Source organism: Pinus tabuliformis, chromosome 7, assembly GCF_031772625.1.
Source record: "Pinus tabuliformis cultivar Carrire ecotype Pingquan chromosome 7, CPIR1, whole genome shotgun sequence".
NCBI classification, from domain to species: Eukaryota; Viridiplantae; Streptophyta; class Pinopsida; order Pinales; family Pinaceae; genus Pinus; species Pinus tabuliformis.
In genome coordinates this window covers 1,055,873,184-1,055,893,463 of record NC_142293.1, presented here as the reverse complement: position 1 = coordinate 1,055,893,463, position 20,280 = coordinate 1,055,873,184, and the positions used below count along the sequence as shown (strand labels likewise).

General features: G+C 38.0%; 1 pseudogene; it reads right to left on the bottom strand.

Moving 5' to 3' along the window:
• Positions 1–1,080: 1,080 nt before the first annotated feature.
• On the bottom strand, positions 1,081–19,662 carry LOC149251285 (dihydropyrimidine dehydrogenase (NADP(+)), chloroplastic-like; annotated as a pseudogene).
• Positions 19,663–20,280: the final 618 nt, after the last annotated feature.

The following is a 20,280-nucleotide window of genomic DNA, read 5'->3' as shown; positions in this document are numbered from 1 at the left end:
ATTCCTTACACATTGGTGAGGCATGAATAATCACTTGTTACATCACTGGTAGAATGTATCTTGGCCTAGAGCCTTCTAGATTCAATAATTTCTGAGAATATCAACATTGTGTGAATTGGATACCTCACATCATGAGCTTGAGAACCTGTATTAGACTTGTATTTCACTAAGCTATAGGGTTATATAAATTTCCTTTATCCTCCTCCATGAATCTATATAAGAAATGAGTTCCATGGGAGAAAGGAGGAATAATTCATGTTAAGCTTATAGTACTATATTTCAGAAAAATAAATAAATAAATTCAATAAATAAATATAAATATAAATATAATAAATAAATAACTCTTATGCACAACCTTTAGATATAAGAGCATTCATCCTTGTGAGAGGGCCAAGGAGAAATTGGAGTAAGAATCTAGGGTAGCTTCAATTGGGAATCAAGGTAAAAAACCTAAATTGATGCAATGTGTATCTTGTCATGGATATAGATATATATGAATTTCCACTTCATTATCTTGTGTATTCATTCTTTTATGGAAAAAATGGTAGATCTAACCTTTTTTAAGTAGATTTGGTTAGATCTAATAGTATTCAATATTCCTATTGCCTGAAACAGTTTTATACTGGTATTCTTATTCTCTTATGTGTAGGAAGCAAGTGCTAGGATCTAGAGCTGGATCTTGGTATTCTTGTTCTCTTGTGTGTAGGAAGCAAGTGCTAGGATCTAGAGCTGGATCTTTCAGGCTATATCAGCCAGGATTATGCAAGGACAACTATAAAATAAAGGTTATGGCTCATATTCTCTATTCCCTTAGCATGTCTTAGGATTGGTTGCATTGAATATAGTGGCAATTTATATTGTAGTCTATCCCACATTTTATCTTGGATCAATGTAATATCTAAGGGAGTGCTCACTTGTATACATCAATGTTTCTTCTTAACATAAGTGGCACCTCCATTGGGAAAGGGTCTAGTGTTTCTTCATTAGATTTCAAAAATCCTTTGCTTTGAAATTTGAGTTTGAAATCAATATCAAAATTTGAAAACAATGTGCTACATAGACATTATATGAATAAGAAAATCAATTGTTAAAATAAGCAATGTGACCTCTATTTTCAACTCCTCCTATGCCAGAAAGTGATAACGTTGGATCAAGAAACTCGGACTTCATCATTTGTGCAGTAGGAATTACTTTTGAAAAAAAAAATTGATGCACATCCTTTGAAGAATATCCACCAGGGGTTGAATAAATACAGAGACCAAACCAATTTCAAGTAGACAAAAAAATGAGACATTTAAACAAATTTCATTCAGCAGCTTAATATGGAGACATATTGCAAAAGATAATCAAATATAGTATTCTTGAGTATGTTGGCATTATGATATAGGTATGATATAGGTGTTGTCCTTGATGGCAACCCACTCAGATGACAGATCATAGTACAGCTAGAATGATCAGAGAGTTATATGCAGGTTCACTGTGACAAGGATGCATATACACGCAGGTTTACCATATACCAAGTCGCATATACGTACACACTCATGTTTACAGAAGGAAAGGTGCATACATGTTGGAAATCTATGTTTTGGTCTGTGGTATTTGGTCCGGGGTATTTGGCCCGAGGTATTGGGTCCAAGGTATTGGTCCTACATGGTTTTGGACCATGGTATTGAGAGAGGCCTATACCTATATAAGGAGAAGAAGATCATTAGGCCAGTGAGCAAGTGTGCAAGTGATGAATATTTGATGAAGTGTGAGATCTAGTATGTTGGTTATGGGTTTGTGATGCTTTGCTTGAACTGAACCAAGGAGGCGCCTATGTGGTTGATAAAGGTTGATGGATTGGGTCATGAAGACTAAAATTCATTATCATTATATGGTATGATCATGAATAGATCTGAATACTAACGCATGTTTTATCCTTTATATATTATGTTTTGGGTATATCTAAAGTTGAAAATTGCAGTGAAGGTATAAGTAATTATTTTCAGATCTGTACGTGGGTTCTCTATGGTGAAAGGGCATATACACACTAGTTCGACACAGTCAAGTAGCGTATACATTATGATATTTTATATTTGAGGTTGATGTTGGTTCTAGTGGTTGTTGCAGAGTTTTGGGCTCATCTCTGTGTTCTGGTGACTGTGTTTTGATGACAGGGTTTTCAGAGTTAATGATTGTATTGCAGTGGTGATTGTTTTGTATCTATGGATCCAGTATGAAAATTTATGAAACGTGGTCCCTGGAAGAAAAGAGAAGGTTGTAGTCTTCTGTAGGTCAGCACCTACGTATTAGTACATCAGCTAGTAAAAGAGCTAAGGGGGTTGTAGCTCCCTTCTAGGAGAAGTTGGAGAATGAGAGAAGGTTGTAGCCTTCTGCAGGTAGAAGCCTGCGTACCGGTATAAGACTGCACCAGTACAGAAATATTGTAAAAAGAAGTTTCTTATTAGAAGAAGATAGAGATGAATTGCAGCAAGTGGTTTTACCCACATTGGGTTTCCACCTTATATCATGGTGTTCATGTGTGCTTCTTATGTGTGATGATCTGTTATGTTTTACTGCACCTTTTTACTATTCATATGGTTAATAATGTTCTAATGTACTCATTGAAGATCAAATAATTGAATCATAAGTTTACTGGATATACGCTAGTTGCATTAAACACAGTTGTGTATACACGTGGGTATCCTTAACTGAAGTAGCGTATATGAATCTAATAATGGAAATAAAAATATTATTGATTTGCTAATACTGATTCAACCCCCCCACCCCCCTCTTAGTATTATTTCCAACAATTGGTATCAGAGCAGGTCCTTCAGAAGAATCTTGATCGCTTGAAGGAAGATCCATCAGGATGAGTAATCAAGAAAGAGAGGGATCCATCAAACCACCAATCTTCGATGGGAGCAATTTTGTCTACTAGAAGATAAGAACCACAACATATCTATAATCGCTTGGAATGGATGTTTGGGGAATCATGGAAGGAGGATATACATATCCATCAGCAATTCCTACAGATACAGCAGATTGAAAGCAATATGAACTCAATGCCAAAGTTGTTACTATCTTATTGGGAAGTTTGTCACAATCAGAATTTGTCAAGGTCATGCAGTTCAAATCAGCCAAACAAATATGGGACAAAATCATTCTAAGCTACGAAGGAGATGATCAGGTAAAACGTGCTAAGCTTCAAACTCTCAGAATATGGTATGAAACTCTTAAGATGCATAGTAATGAAAGCATAGCTAATTACTTCATGCGTATAGATGAGATTTTCAATTGTATGAGGAATTTGGGTGAAGAAATTAAGGAAGTTGTCTTAGTTGAGAAAGTTTTGAGATCCTTGTCTGCTAAATTTGAATCCAAAGTGTCTGCCATAGAAGAAAAGGAGGATCTATAGAAAATCACTATGATGCAGCTTCACAAAATCCTAACTAGCTTTGAAATGAGAAAAGGAGGACCATCAGATATGAGAGAAGCCGCATTTAACGTATCAGCAAAACTCAGTGAATCAGGATACGTTTCAGAAGAAGAATATGAGGTAAATTTTGTCAAGAATCTTGAAGGTGTATCTGGAAGGTTCAAAGGTAAGATACCTTTCAAATTCTTTTCTTGTGGTAGAGTTGGTCACTACGCTACTAGATGCCCTCATAACAAAGGAAAGATGTCTGAAGAAGGTAATAGAAGTTATTATACTCATGATAAAAGTAATGACTCATCCAATAGTGATGAAGACATTAGATTTCTCATGGCATATGAAAATAAGGATGTAGAAACAAAAGAAGTTATCAAATTAAAAGATCAGCTGGAGACAATAACGAGAGTAAGGGAGCAGCTGCAGGATGTAGTAAAAGATTAGAGCATAACGATTCAGAGACTTGAATCTAAGATCCCCTCTCTAAAAGAAGATCTTGAAGAATCAAAAAAGTAGAATAAAGAAGCTCATGAAGAACAAGAGCATGAAGTGCTCGAATTAAGGCAACAAGTGGAAGAAGGAAGAAAAGCTGAAGAAAACATAAAGAAGCAATATCTAGAAAAGGAAGAACAACATCAGGTTGAGGTAAATATCTTAAAAGGTAAATTAGAAGAAAAGGATAAATGGTTATGATTTCAAGACAGTACTAAGATTTTGGATGATATTCTTAGTAGTCAAAGATCCCCTGCTATCAAAACTGGTCTTGGTTTTTATGAAACTGTTGAAGGTGAGTTTAGCTCACAAGGTGAGGGAAGGAATACTAATGCAAAATTTGAAATGATCAATAAGGAGATAAATGGTCAACCCTAGAAACAACTAAGGAAAGAAATTCGTCAAAGAAAATCTTTTTCTCCTAACTATGGAAGTGATAGACAGTTATTTCCTCCGATGAGTAATATTGAATGTTATGAATGTCATAATCTTGGACATGTTGCAGCCAGATGTAGAAGAAGAGTGCTTCAAGACCATCACACAGAAAGATCATCACGTTCTAGGTACTTTAAGGGATATTGTTTTTCTTGCAATATGTTTGGTCACAAAGCTATTGATTGCAATAAAAGTAATATGAAACATGTAAGATGTTATGCATGTAACAAGTTTGGACATAAAGTAAGGGAATGCAGGAGAAAAATTCAGACACCAAAGAAAAATGATCATACATCATCGCAATTTCGGGTATTGAAGAAGACAGAATTAGAGTCAGAAAGAGGTGGCATAACTCAGTTAGCAGACATAATAGACACAGGGGAAACTGAAAGTGTAGACCTTCAGTATTCCAATTTGCATACGCAGATATTATAAAGAGAAGTCGTGTATATACGTGAGTTGGGGGCTTCAAAGTCGCGTATATGGAGCTCTGAAGAAAAAAAAGTAGAACAGGAAAATAAGTCTAATATGGTGGTTGGCATAGGTTTAGGGGGATCATATGCTTCAAATAATGCATTGTTGGCATTGTGGTTAGAAGATTTTGGTGATAATTCTTATGTGGCTAAATGATACATATTGCTACTTATTGTTGATTGGTTAAGAAAATGATATTGCAGGTTATAGGTTGTTGATGTTGATGAGAGATGCTTATAGTGCAGATCATATGATGTATGATAAGAAAATGATATTGCAGGTTATAGGTTGTTGATGTTGATGAGAGATGCTTATAGTGCAGATCATATGATGTATGATAGTTGCTAATGACTATCATGATCTTGTTTAGACTCGATATGTGCTCAGGTGGAGCATGGACAGTAGTGATACATCTTAGCATATACAAAGGGGGAGCTCAATCAGAGATTTTGGCATGTACTCAGGGGGAGTATGGACAGCAGAATGTATATCAAGGGAGAGAATATCTTGGTCCGCCCTTTGCCCTTGATGTCAAAGGGGGAGAGTGACTTGGTGTGGATGTTGTCATCAAGTTTGAAGGGGGGGATTGTTGGTATTATGATATAGGTATGATACAGGTGTTGTCCTTGATGGCAACTCACTCAGATGACAGATCATAGTACAGCTAGAATGATCAGAGAGGTATACACAGGTTCGCTGTGACAAGGATGTGTATACACATGGTTTCACCATATACCAAGTTGCATATACATACACACGCACGTTTACAGAAGGAAACTTGGCGCGTACAAGTTGGAAATCTAAGTTTTGGTCCATGGTATTTTGGTATTTGATCCATGGTATTTGGTTCGAGGTATTGACCCCAGGTATTGGGTCCAAGGTATTGGTCCTACGTGGTTTTGGACCATGGTATTAAGAGAGGCCTAAACCTATATAAGGAGAAGAAGATCATTAGGCCAGTGAGCAAGTGTGCAAGTGATGAATGTTTGATTAAGTGTGAGATCTAGTATGTTGGTTATGGGTTTGTGATGCTTTGCTTGATCTGAACCAAGGAGGCACCTATGTGGTTGATAAAGATTGATGAACTGGGATCATGAAGACTAAAATGCATTATCATTATATGGTATGATCATGAATAGATCTGAATACTATCGCATGTTTTATCCTTTATATCTTATGTTCTAGGTATATCTGAAGTTGAAAATTAGAGCGAAGGTATAAGTAATTATTTTTCAGATCCGTACGCGGGTTCTCTCTCGTCAAAGGGCGTATACATGTTGTTTCAACATAGTCAAGTAGCGTATACATTATGAGATTTGATATTTGAGGTTGTTGTTGGTTCTAGTGGTTGCTGCAGAGTTCTGGGCTCTGCTCTGTGTTATGGTGACTATGTTTTGATGACAAGGTTTTAGTGATTCAATTGTTGGGTGATTCAGAGTTAATGATTGTATTGTAGTGGTGATTGTTTTGTATTTATGGATCCAGTAGGAAAATTTATGAAATGTGGTCCCTGGAAGAAAAGAGAAGGTTGTAGCCTTCTGTAGGTCAGCACCTACGTATTAGTACATCAGCTAGTACAAGAGCTAAGGGGGTTGTAGCTCCCTTCCAAGAGAAGCTGGAGAACGAGAGAAGGTTGTAGCCTTCTGCAGGTAGAAGCCTGAGTACTGGTATAAGACTGCACCAGTACAGAAATATTGTAAAAAGAAGTTTCTTATTAAAAGAATATAGAGACGAAATGCAGCAAGTGGTTTTCACCCACATTGGGTTTCCACCTTATATCATGGTGTTCATGTGTGCTTCTTATGTGTGATGATCTATTCTATTTTAATGTACCTGTTTATTTTTCATAAGGTTAATAATGTTCTGATGTCCTCGTTGAAGATCAACTCACTGAATCATAAGTTTACTCGATATACGCTAGTTGCATTAAACAGAGTTGCGTATACACATGCATATCCTTAACTGAAGTAGCTTATATGAATCTGATAATGGAAATGAAAATGTTATTGATTTGCTAATATTAATTCACACACCCTCCCCCGCTCAATATTATTTCCAACAATTGGTATCAGAGCAGGTCCTTCAAAACAAGCTTGATCACTTGAAGGAAGATCCATCAGGATGAGTAATCAAGAAAGAGAGGGATCCATTAGACCTCCGATCTTCGATGGGAGCAATTATGTCTACTAGAAGATAAGAACCACAGCATATCTACAATTGGTTGGAATGGATGTTTAGGGAATTGTGGAAGGAGGATATACATATCCATCAGCAATTCCTACAGATACAATAGATAGAAAGCAATATGAACTCAATGCCAAAGCTATTACTACCTTATTGGGAAGTTTGTCACAACCAGAATTTGTCAAGGTCATGCAATTCAAATTAGCCAAAGAAATATGGGACAAAATCATTCTAAGCTACGAAGGAGATGATCAGGTAAAACGTGCTAAGCTTCAAACTCTCAGAATACGGTATGAAACTCTTAAGATGCATAGTAATGAAAGCATAGCTAATTACTTCTTGCGTATAGATGAGATTGTCAATTGTATGATGAATCTGCGTGAAGAAATTAAGGAAGTTGTCTTAGTTGAGAAAGTTTTGAGATCCATGTCTGCTAAATTTGAATCCAAAGTGTCTGCCATAGAAGAAAAGGAGGAGTTGTAGAAAATCACTATGACATAGCTTCACTGAATCCTAACTGCTTTTGAAATGAGAAAAGGAGGACCATCAGATATGAGAGAAGCCGCATTTAATGTATCAGCAAAACTCAGTGAATCAGGATACATTTCAGAAGAAGAATATGAGGTAAATTTTGTCAAGAATCTTGAACGGGGATCTAGAAGGTTCAAAGGTAAGCTACCTTTCAAATTCTTTTCTTGTGGTAGAGTTGGTCACTACGGTGCTAGATGCCCTCATAACAAAGGAAAGATGTCTGAAGAAGGTAATAGAAGTTATTATACTAATGATAAAAGTAATGACTCATCCAATAGTGATGAAGACATTAGACTTCTCATGGCATATGAAAATAAAGACATAGAAACAGAAGAAGTTACCAAATTAAAAGATCAGTTGGAGACAGAAACCAGAGTAAGGGAGTAGCTGCAGGATGTAGTAAAATATTAGAGCATAACAATTCAGAGACTTGAATCTAAGATCCTCTCTCTAAAAGAAGATCTTGAAGAATCAAGGAAGCAGAATAAAGAAGCTCGTGAAGAACAAGAGCATGAAGTGCTCGAATTAAGGCAATAAGTGGAAAAAGGAAGAAAAGCTGAAGAAAACATAAAGAAGCAATATCTGGAAAAGGAAGAACAACATCAGGTTGAGGTAAATATCTTAAAAGGTAAATTAGAAGAAAAGGATAAACTGTTATGATTTCAAGACAGTATTAAGATTTTGGATGATATTCTTAGTAGTCAAAGATCCCCTGCTATCAAAACTAGTCTTGGTTTTTATGAAACTATTGAAGGTGAGTTTAGCTCACAAGGTGAGGTAAGGAATTATAATGAAAAATCTAAAATGATCAACAAGGAGATAAATGGTCAACCCCAGCAGCAACTAAGGAAAGAAATTCGTCAAAGAAAATCTTTTGCTCCTAACTATGGAAGTGATAGATGGTTATTTCCTCCGATGAGTAATATTGAACGTTATGAATGTCATAATCTTGGACATGTTGCAGCCAGATGTAGAAGAAGAGTGCTTCAATACCATCACATAGAAAAATCATCACGTTCCACGTACTTTAAGGGATATTGTTTTGCTTGCAATATGTTTGGTCACAAAGCTATTGATTGCAATAAAAGGAATATGAAACATGTAAGATGTTATGCATGTAACAAGTTTGGACATAAAGTAAGGGAATGTAGGAGAAAAATTCAGACACCAAAGAAAAATGATCATACATCATTGCAATTCCGGGTATTGAAGAGAATTAGAGTCAGAAAGAGGTGGCATAACTCAGTTAGCAAACATAACAGAAACAGGGGAAACTGAAAGTGTAGACCTTCAATATTCCAATTTGCATACGCATATATTATAAAGAGAAGTCGCATATATATGTGAGTTGGGGGCTTCAGAGTCGCGTATATGGAGCTCTGAAGAAAAAGCAGCAAAACAGGAAAAGAAGTTTGATATGGTGGTTGGCATAGGTTCAAGGGGAGCATATGCTTCAAATAATGCATTGTTGGCATTGTGGTTAGAAGATTTTGGTGATAATGCTTATGTGGCTAAATGATACATCTTGCTACTTACTATTGGTTGGTCAAGAAAATGATATTACAGGTTACAGGTTGTTGATGTTGATTAGAGATGCTTATAGTGCAGATCATATGATGTATGATAGTTGTTGATGACTATCATGATCTTTTTATACTCAATATGTGCTCAGGGGGAGCATGGACAGCAGTGATACATCTTAGCATATACAAAGGGGGAGCTCAACCAGAGATTTCAGCATGTACTCAGGGGGAGTATGGACAGTAGAATGTATATCAAGGGAGAGGATATCATGGTTCGCCCTTTGCCCTTGATGTCAAAGGGGGAGAGTGACTTGGTGTGGATGTTGCCATCAAGTCCAAAGGGGGAGATTGTTGGCATTATGATACAGGTATGATACAGGTGTTTTCCTTGATGGCAACTCACTCAGATGATAGATCATAGTATAGCTAGAATGATCAGAGGGGTATACGCAGGTCCGTTGTGACAAGGACGCATATACACGCGGGTTCACCATATACCAAGTCACGTATGCGTACACACGCACATTTACAGAAGGAAAGGTGTGTACATGTTGGAAATCTAAGTTTTGGTCCGTCGTATTTGGTCCATGGTATTTTGGTATTTGATCCATGGTATTTGGTCCGAGGTATTGACCCCAGGTATTGGGTCCAAGGTATTGGTCCTACGTGGTTTTGGACCATGGTATTGAGAGAGCCCTAAACCTATATAAGGAGAAGAAGATCATTAGGCCAGTGAGCAAGTGTGCAAGTGATGAATATCTAATGAAGTGTGAGATCTAGTATGTTGGTTATGGGTTTGTGATGCTTTGCTTGATCTAAACCAAGGAGGCACCTCTGCGGTTGATAAAGGTTCATGGACCAGGATCATGAAGACTAATATGCATTATCATTATATGGTATGATCATGAATAGATCTGAATACTGACGCATGTTTTATCCTTTATATCTTATGTTCTGGGTATATCTGAAGTTGAAAATTGCAGCGAAGGTATAAGTAATGATTTTCATATCTATACGTGGGTTCTCTCTGGTCAAAGGGCATATACATGTTGGTTCGACACAGTCAAGTAGCGTATACATTATGGGATTTGATATTTGAGGTTTCTGTTGGTTCTAGTGGTTGTTGCAGAGTTCTAGGCTCTGCTCTGTGTTCTGGTGACTATGTTTTGATGAAAGGGTTTTAGTGATTCAGTTGTTGGGTGATTTAGAGTTAATGATTGTATTGCAATGCTGATTGTTTTGTATTTATGGATCCAGTATGAAAATTTATGAAACGTGGTCCCTGGAAGAAAAGAGAAGGTTGCAGCCTTATATAAGTCAGCACCTACATATTAGTACATCAGCTAGTACAAGAGCTAAGGGGGTTGTAGCTCTCTTCCAAGAGAAACTGGAGAACGAGAGAAGGTTGTAGCCTTCTGCAGGTAGAAGCCTGCATACTGGTATAAGACTGCACCAGTACAGAAATATTGTAAAAGAAGTTTCTTATTAAAAGAAGATAGAGACGAATTGCAGCAGGTGGCTTTCACCCACATTGGGTTTCCACCTTATATCATGGTGTTCATGTGTGCTTCTTATGTGTGATGATCTATTCTGTTTTATTGCACCTGTTTACTGTTCATGTGGTTAATAATGTTCTGATGTACTCATTGAAAATCAACTAACTGAATCATAAGTCTACTGGATATACACTAGTTGCATTAAACACAGTCAGGGAAAATTTTAAGAACCCCCCCTAAATTTATAAATATAATAAATGGGCGAATCTCCATGGTATATAGGAAAAATGGAAGGCGATTTTATCAATAATATAATATGTATATATAATTTTTTGGCGAATCTCTCACCAGGCATGGCGAATATTTTACTCAATTATAAAATCTTGTAAGATCTTCGTGAGTCTTTCACTAAATAATAAAACTTTGTAAAGTCCTAGTGAATCTTAGCATAGGCTACATGCTGGTTTAATTCCCCCATTTAAATAGGCTACATTCCAGGTGAATACCATGGGTCAATACCATGTGCCATTTTGGTGAATACCATGGGTCAATACCATGTGCCATTTTTATTTTTATTAATTCTAATATTAGGGTTAATAATGGTTTTTTGCATGGTATTAATAACAATCTAGTCCATGGTATTTGTCCCATAGTATTTTGGCCATAGGTTTCACCTAAATATAACCCATTTTTTTAGTGTTCGTAAATATAAGGTGACTTATGGAGTAAATATAAAAAAATGTTTTATTTGTTTACCACACCTCTCGTTTATTTATATTTTTATTAATTTACCATACCTCTTTTACAAATATGGTATTTGGCCCATAGGATTCACTTAAATAAAACCTCTTTCTTGAGCCTTCATAAATAGAACAAGGGTTATGGACTAAATATAAAAAGAGGTTTTATTTATTTACGATATGTCTAGTTCATTTATATTTTTATTTATTTACCATACCGTTTACTCAATTATAAAATCTTGTAAGATCTTCGTGAGTCTTTCACTAAATAATAAAACTTTGTAAAGTCCTAGTGAATCTTAGCATAGGCTACATGCTAGTTTAATTCCCCCATTTAAATAGGCTACATTCCACGTGAATACCATGGGTCAATACCATGTGCCATTTTGGTGAATACCATGGGTCAATACCATGTGCCATTTTTATTTTTATTAATTCTAATATTAAGGTTAATAATGGTTTTTTGCATGGTATTAATAACAATCTAGTCCATGGTATTTGTTCCATAGTATTTTGGCCATAGGTTTCACTAAATATAACCCATTTTTTGAGTGTTCGTAGATATAATGTGACTTATGGAGTAAATATAAAAAAATGTTTTATTTGTTTACCATACCTCTCGTTTATTTATATTTTTATTAATTTACCATACCTCTTTTACAAATATGGTATTTGGCCCATAGGATTCACTTAAATAAAACCTCTTTCTTGAGCCTTCATAAATAGAACGAGGGTTATGGACTAAATATAAAAAGAGGTTTTATTTATTTACGATACGTCTAGTTTATTTATATTTTTATTTATTTACCATACCGTTTGAGTAAGTATAAAAAGACATTTTATTTATTTACCATACCTCGACTTTACTTATATTTTTATTTGTTTACACAGTTACATGTATATAAGGTGACTTATGGAGTAAATATAAAAAATGTTTTATTTATTTACCATACCTCTCATTTATTTATATTTTTATTAATTTACCATACCTCTTTTATAAATATGGTATTTGGCCCATAGGATTCACTTAAATAAAAACTATTCTTGAAAATGGGCGAATGGATTCACTTAAGCAAAACCTATTCTTGAAAATGGGCGAATGGAAGGTTGTAAGTCCTAATTTCAAGGGCTAAATTTACCTTTTTTACCCTCTCCCTTAAAATAAGGTGGGCTATTTGAGGTGATTTGTAAAAATGTACTATGATACAAAATATTCGCCCACTAAAAATTTAAAACCCCTTAATTTCGCCAAAGGGCGAACATTCGCCCGTAAAATTATCCTTGAACACAGTTGCATATACACGCGGGTATCCTTAACTGAAGTAGCGTATATGAATCTGATAATGGAAATGAAAAGATTATTGATTTGCTAATACTGATTCACCCCCCCCTCTCAGTATTATTTCCAACAGAGTATTGCTGCTCACCTCTGCACATAAGGTTTTGGCCATAATGTGTCGAAATTGATTTCCATTACACTCATAATTGTGTTCATAGTAGCAATTCCTTCACTTCCTTCCCTCAATGCTAGTTTTTATGGGTAATATATATATATATATAGTGGAAAGACCTTGACTTAATATTACCTTAAATAAACCAGGAAACTTAAAATCATAGAAGAGTAATAAAAGAATTATAATGTTCTTTAACAATTTTGAATTCATGTGTGAGAAACAAAAACAATTATAATGCTCTATTTCTCATAATATCAGTAGCATTAAAATATAAATGTGCATGATTTTTGTTATACTAAGGTGCCCTTTTGTTTGATTCATTATTGTTTCCTCCCCATTTTTCTAAAATTTTACTATTTTGTCCAAACTTTTGATCACTTTCCACACAATTTTATTTGTTCAATGAATAAATTGGCTTTTCCTTATCAATAGAGAAAAACCAAGTCATGCAATATGATCTAATGTCCCTTATAAACCGATAAATTGAAGCAAACATGTAAGAAAAAAAATGGAACTTCCACTAATGAGCTTTATTATTAGAATGGGTGAAAGAGAGAAAACCTTAGTAATATCTATCACATTTGGAGTCATCTTTGTCCAAACTAGGATTGTTTCTTTCTCATTTACCCAGCCAAAAATGATCCAGGTGGATGTTGGTGGCCACCCACCAACCCATTTGGACCCCCACAACTGTCTCTTTCAGTCTTTTCAGTTTCCTAAATTGTAGCACAGTTTACTATTTTTAGCAGTTTTTTCGGGTCCCGAACTTCCGGAGCCGTTTTGAGGCCCTAAACGACGTTTTTTTTGGGATTCTGGGGCAACATGGGTCGTAGACCAATGTTGCCTCCCAAAGTGGTAGTACTCGGATAGATCTTTCTAACGAGCTATCGTACGCGTCAAACGGAGATCGTATGCCAAAGTTACGACCCCGGGAAATTGATGTACCAATTTACCCAAACGGGGCCCACAATTTGGCGTTTCATCTTCTAGGGTTAGGTTTCGGGATGTGAAAGGTTTTCCATTGTTTCTCAACAATAAATAGGCCTTCGAGCCTCATTGTAATACAGTTCGGAACAGTTCAGAGGCATGTAGCCGCACATCTCTTCTCAGAGATAGCTACCATCGCCCTAGCTGGTTTATTTCCATTTCTGTTTGTTAACATATTTCAGTATTTTACAGTAATGAAATGAAGCATTATTTCCGCTGCATCTATGTGTTTATGGTTATTGCATCTCTGTATTTATGGTTATCTCTGTAATCTATTGCGTTCCTGTTTAAATCCGGATCAGTGGTATCAGAGCGGTCTGCTTTTTCTCTGTTTTTCTTTGCATGTCCCCAACGAGGTCGGGATATAAGGAGTTAGGGCTTGAACTGGTCGAACCTTTGCAAGACCAGCCTCGAAAATCCCGACGGCCTCCCATGGCAGATGAGAAGAAAGACGAGGGGGCAGGAGATCCTATCAAAATCTTGCTCGAAGAAGCGCTCGAGCGGCAAAGGAACGCGATGATGGATAGCTTTGCGCAAATCCTTCAGCGACTACCCAAAAGCGACGCATCGGCTTCCAGCAGCAACTCTGGAAACGCCACGCCCTTCAAGGTACAAGTTAATTTTGAAATCCCCATCTTCGAGGGTCAAATAGACGCAGATGCCGTAGATAAATGGTTAAATCTGCTAGATGGGTATTTTTCTGTTCACGAATTTTCAAGTCGGGAAAAGATTGTTTTTGCTCTTCTCAAAGCAGCCCCCCACGTCAAGGACTGGTGGGAAACCTACTGCGAGCAGAAAGATGAAAGTACAGGCTCACTATTTTCAGCCGCACCCACTTGGAATGACTTCCGGGATGCCATCAAGGAGCAGTACTACCCTGTCGGAAGCTATGAGGACAAATACATCAAATGGACCACATTGCGGCAGGGACAAGACCAAGATGTGCCGGAGTTCACAAACATTTTTCATACCCTTCGCACACAGTTGGGTATCAAAGATTCAGAGCTGCATCTGGTACTCAAATACCGTGGCTGCCTGCACAAATACATCCAAGAAGAGATGGTGTTCTTGAACATCTCCTCACTCGGCACAGCATACCGATACGCTGTCAAAATCGAGCAAAAGTTCAAACAGAAGAAGCGAGACTTTGGATCTGCAAATCCGAAGCCCAAAGCACAAAGCCAAGGCGGGGTGACCCAAGATAACCCGTCGAAGCCACAAGAAAATAACAACACCATGAAGCCGAAGAAGGACACAGGGAAGTGGTGTGAGTTCCACAAGAGTCCCACTCATAACACAAGTGAGTGTCGGACCAAGCAGTCACTGGTGGCCGAGTTGAAGGCTTCCGAATCAGATGCATGTTCCGATCCTGAGCCAGAACCCGACAAGGGGAATGGAAAAGGGAAGCAGATCATTGATGCGGATCCCAGTGCCACTGTTGCCACCGCCAAGATTCAGAAAGATGAGCCCGAAAATCCAGAGGAAGGGGAGCGTCTTTTCCACTCACAGATGTGGGTGAAGGGTTCGCCGCTACAATTCATTGTCGACAGTGGCAGCCAAAAGAACCTGGTTTCAGCAGAGGTCGTGAAGCGGTTGGGCCTACCGACTACACCGCATCCGCAGCCGTACAGTATCGGGTGGCTTCACGAAGGACGAGATCTGAAAGTTCGCCAGCAATGCCGCCTGCCCTACAGCATCAAACCCTTCACAGACGAGGTATTGTGTGATATTACACCTCTGGATGTTTGTGATGTACTATTAGGCCAACCATACTTGTGGAGGCGACATGCTGTGTATGAGTCAAGGCCTCGTGCTGTCATTATTTCTTTGAATGATTCATTATACAGGATACCGGAGGTAGCCCCACCTACCGCCACATCTTTGATCACTACCAAGAAAGGCAGCAAGCTCATATCACAGACCAGGAAATTCATATGTCTGGTTCACTCCCAAAGTAAGGGGAAGATCGTTGCTACATCCATGACCCCTGCAAAGGGTTCCTCCACGCAGCAGCAACAGCAAAGGGATATGGTCATGACAAAACACAGGAACAACTTCTCCTCACCCACAGGGGTACCACACAAGTTTCAGGTGGGCGACAAAGTTTGGTTACATCTGCAGAGAGAACGCCTTACCAGAACCCATCAGAAGCTCAGACCACTCCGACATGGTCCTTACAGCAGTACCAAGGCTATGGGGAACAATGCTTTGGAGCACATCATTCCTCCATTCCTTCGCCTGCACCAAATGTTCAATGTGGACCATCGTCGACCATGCTTCCCACCATCACTGGACACATCAGAGATTGCAGGACAAGTTCAGCAGATGGAGGAACTCAACGCAATGGGGACCATTGCTTCCTAAGGGGGGAGGAATGATCCAGGTGGATGTTGGTGGCCACCCACCAACCCATTTGGACCCCCACAACTGTCTCTTTCAGTCTTTTCAGTTTCCTAAATTGTAGCACAGTTTACTATTTTTAGCAGTTTTTTCGGGTCCCGAACTTCCGGAGCCGTTTTGAGGCCCTAAACGACGTTTTTTTGGGATTCTGGGGCAACATGGGTCGTAGACCAATGTTGCCTCCCAAAGTGGTAGTACTCGGATAGATCTTTCTAACGAGCTATCGTACGCGTCAAACGGAGATCGTATGCCAAAGTTACGACCCCGGGAAATTGATGTACCAATTTACCCAAACGGGGCCCACAATTTGGCGTTTCATCTTCTAGGGTTAGGTTTCGGGATGTGAAGGGTTTTCCATTGTTTCTCAACAATAAATAGGCCTTCGAGCCTCATTGTAATACAGTTCGGAACAGTTCAGAGGCATGTAGCCGCACATCTCTTCTCAGAGATAGCTACCATCGCCCTAGCTGGTTTATTTCCATTTCTGTTTGTTAACATATTTCAGTATTTTACAGTAATGAAATGAAGCATTATTTCCGCTGCATCTATGTGTTTATGGTTATTGCATCTCTGTATTTATGGTTATCTCTGTAATCTATTGCGTTCCTGTTTAAATCCGGATCAAAAAACCTCCTCCAATAAAGCATAATCTTTTCCAATTGCAACACCCATCTTGCGCTCAAGCATCCTTTGAGGAGAGGAGAAGTTAATCTCAAGTGCATCTTGATCAAACTAATATCGGTACAACACACGTTCTCAGAACCTGAGATGCTTAAAAATAACAAATAACATTTAGGGTAAAACAATGTGAAGAAATTCTTATGTCACATTCCAAATCCATCTTCCAAAAAAAATGCATAAGACTCATTATGAAGTATATCCAAATCAGAAAAAATATTCTTACAACTCCAGTTTCTTCTACTTGTTCTATAAGCTCCTTCCAAGCAGCTCTATCATACTCCTACATAATTGAAGAACTGAGAATCCTATTAGGATATTATTTCTTCAATAGTGTGAATTCTTTAAACATGATCTCAAGTGGGTAGTCACTGATAAGTTCAATATTTTTGCAACCAATGAATTCTCCTTTCATTGATCCATTACGACCTACTCGGAGACAGGCATACGTGGAGTCACATTGATCATTTTACCTAAATCTAAAGACACCTATAACATTCCAAAAGTACACTCTTGTTAGTCATGCCACAGACACCACAACCAAATTATCCACAATCACATGAACACAAACTTTGTATAATTATACTTAATACAATATATAAACACATGTTTCTCTAAAATATAACTCGCATCATCTTTGAACAATTATGAGAAAAAATACAATGTCATTCCTAATATGTATGTTAGTCAGACTCTTCGATTCCCTTTGGTAATACAGACTGATACAACATCCAATTAAGGAAATTAGGCATATACAAAGAGTAGTCATTGATTGTAATTGGGCCTCCTATAAATGCCTCTTGTAATCATCTGATATTTTTGGATATTTAAAAAAAATACCATGCCCTATTAGTCTTCTGATGATGGCTGACTCATTCAAGCATCGATCATGCAATGATATAGCAAGTTCGTCGAAATATGTATCTAGTCGTCAATATATTGATGCCAATAGTTATATCAGTATTTTTCTTGGATGTTTGTAGACCAATGAAGCTTCATCCGTGGAACTATCGATAGATCAAATCCTACTTTTGTCGATCTTATGATGACGAGACATGCATTGACTCCTACTTCCACCAGTCTTACGATGAAGGACATACACTTTAGGCGATAGACTCACTCCTACTTTCATTGGTCTTAAGACAACCAGAATATCATCCTTTCATTGGTTTACTGAATAATAAAAAGTATCATAATTACGTTGAATTTGAAAAACATCGATAATATGACTATGCCACGTTCCATATTTAGTGAAACCTCTTTTTTTCATTATAGTGAAAAAACTTCATCTCATCAACAACAAAGGGATGTTGAAAATTGGGTTCGATTTATATTAGTTCTAGTACAAGTAGTACATCCATATCCAGTTTGAGAGTGTGGGTTGGGTCTTTTGGTCAATTGAGTGAAGAAATGTTCTATCATGATCACTCAATGCACTATTATTTAATGCAATGATTCCAATCGTACTCACTGCGCCCGAAATAGCTCAAATTAATCCAGGTAAAATTTACATATTGATTACATTGCTTTTCCTTTCCACATCCGTGTTGCTGAAAATTCTCTAACCATGTAAATTTTAGTAACAAAAATACTTGATGAAGGTTAGAATAGCCTTTGTGGTGAAAAATAAGGAAGAGGTTGATAACATAATTTCCCTCATCGTGAAAATTGATGAGGTTGATAACATAATTTACCAGGGGTATAATTGTGTCAATGGATTCTTAAAAATTGATGAGAATTGGAAAAAATAGGTTAAAATTAATGGAGAAAGCTAAATTAGATTACTATTATGGTGATAATAGAAATGAGAATCTAATTTTAGATCTCACATCCTAATATCCATGAAGTGGTTCAAACCATTTGATTGTGAGAAAACCTATATATACTAGGCTGTTCCCTGATTATATACAGTGTATGTGTGAAGTGCTTGAGCACTCTCCAAATATCTTAAGCGAAGAGCCACTGAATTGATAGAGCCACTGAATTGATAGACATTATCTAGTTTTATCATGGTATCAGATAGCCATGAGGGCTTGGCCCCTCTGGCTTGGCACGTCCTGGGCTGAGGGAAATAAATAAGAGAGTATTTGTTTTGAGAATATTTTTTTTCGGTTTGTCCGTCATAGAGAAGTGCTCCACCCGAAAAGTTTGCAATCTGCGGGCCAGGTTGATCTCAAATCTGGATCGAGCGCCATCGATGAGAGACACGACAATAAGGATAAGACCAAACTTAAGAAGAGAACGAGACAGTCGCTGTTAAGACAGGAGATTTTGGAGTAGAAGATGACGCTCTCACGCATCCGTTTTCATGGGGAAAACTGTGCCTGTTCATTGGAGCGAGATTTTTTTTTATGAGCATAGCGTTTCTTGATCCAGGGAATTTAGAGGGGAGTTTGCAAGCTAGGGCCATTGCAAGGTACTCCTTGTTGTGGCTTCTGATGTGGGAGACCGCCATGGCATTGATTCAGCTGAGTTAGCTATGGCGATGACATCAACGGAAAAGGTCGCTCTGCCACTGCTGGACGAGTCCAGGGAAGCACCACGTGAGGTGTTCGAGTCCGACGGTGGAGAGATGATTTCGCCGTGCTGCTGGAATCTATGAAACAGAATCGTGGATGAGACCGGATCTGTATGGATCGAGCAGCTGATCGGATCATGGAGATGCGGTCGCTTATATTTGTTTGAGGCCGAGATCTTGTGGCTGCCGGTGGTGCCTTCACGTGGGAGGCCGAATAAGTGTGGCAGCATGGCCACAGTGCTGTTCGTGGCGTAGTGGCGTTCTTGCAACTGCCAGCAAAGGGAATACACGGTTGCCTGATTGGTGACGAAGGAGCCACTAGTTTCCTTCTGCATGAGAGAGAAGGCATGAACTCACTAATTCTATGTACTGGTTTTAGAGCTTGAGAGGAGCCGATAAAGCGACGGTAGCGCATTAGAGGGATTTTCTAAACAGACATCTAATCTAGCTTGCTGCATGATTTTAAAAGTTTAGGTCTTTTGAATCTCCTGATCGGTTCAGAAGAAGGAGAAAGCCATGGCTTTAGGTTCTCTATTGGTTTCCAGGCTTGCAAGGTCTCAGTCGAAGGGCATCGCTTCAAATTTTGTTCAATCTGCATATCTGGCCAGGAAGGCGATTTCATGACCTGCAGATGCAGAAAGAGATGAAGATGGTCCCATACAAAATTGTTAAGAGAACCAATGGTCACGCCTGGGTTGAAGTAAATGGGAACCAGTATTCGCCGAGTCAGATTGGAGCATTCATCTTGACAAAGATGAAAGAAACCGCTGAAGCTTATCTAGGGAGGTGTTTATCAAATGCAGTCATTACAGTGCCGGCCTATTTCAATGATGCTCAACGTCAAGCAACTAAAGATGCTGGAAAAATTGTTGGTTTAGATGTGAAAAGAATTATCAATGAACCAATAGCAGCTGCCATTTCATATGCTATTTTTTTTAAATGGGTAAAGGTGA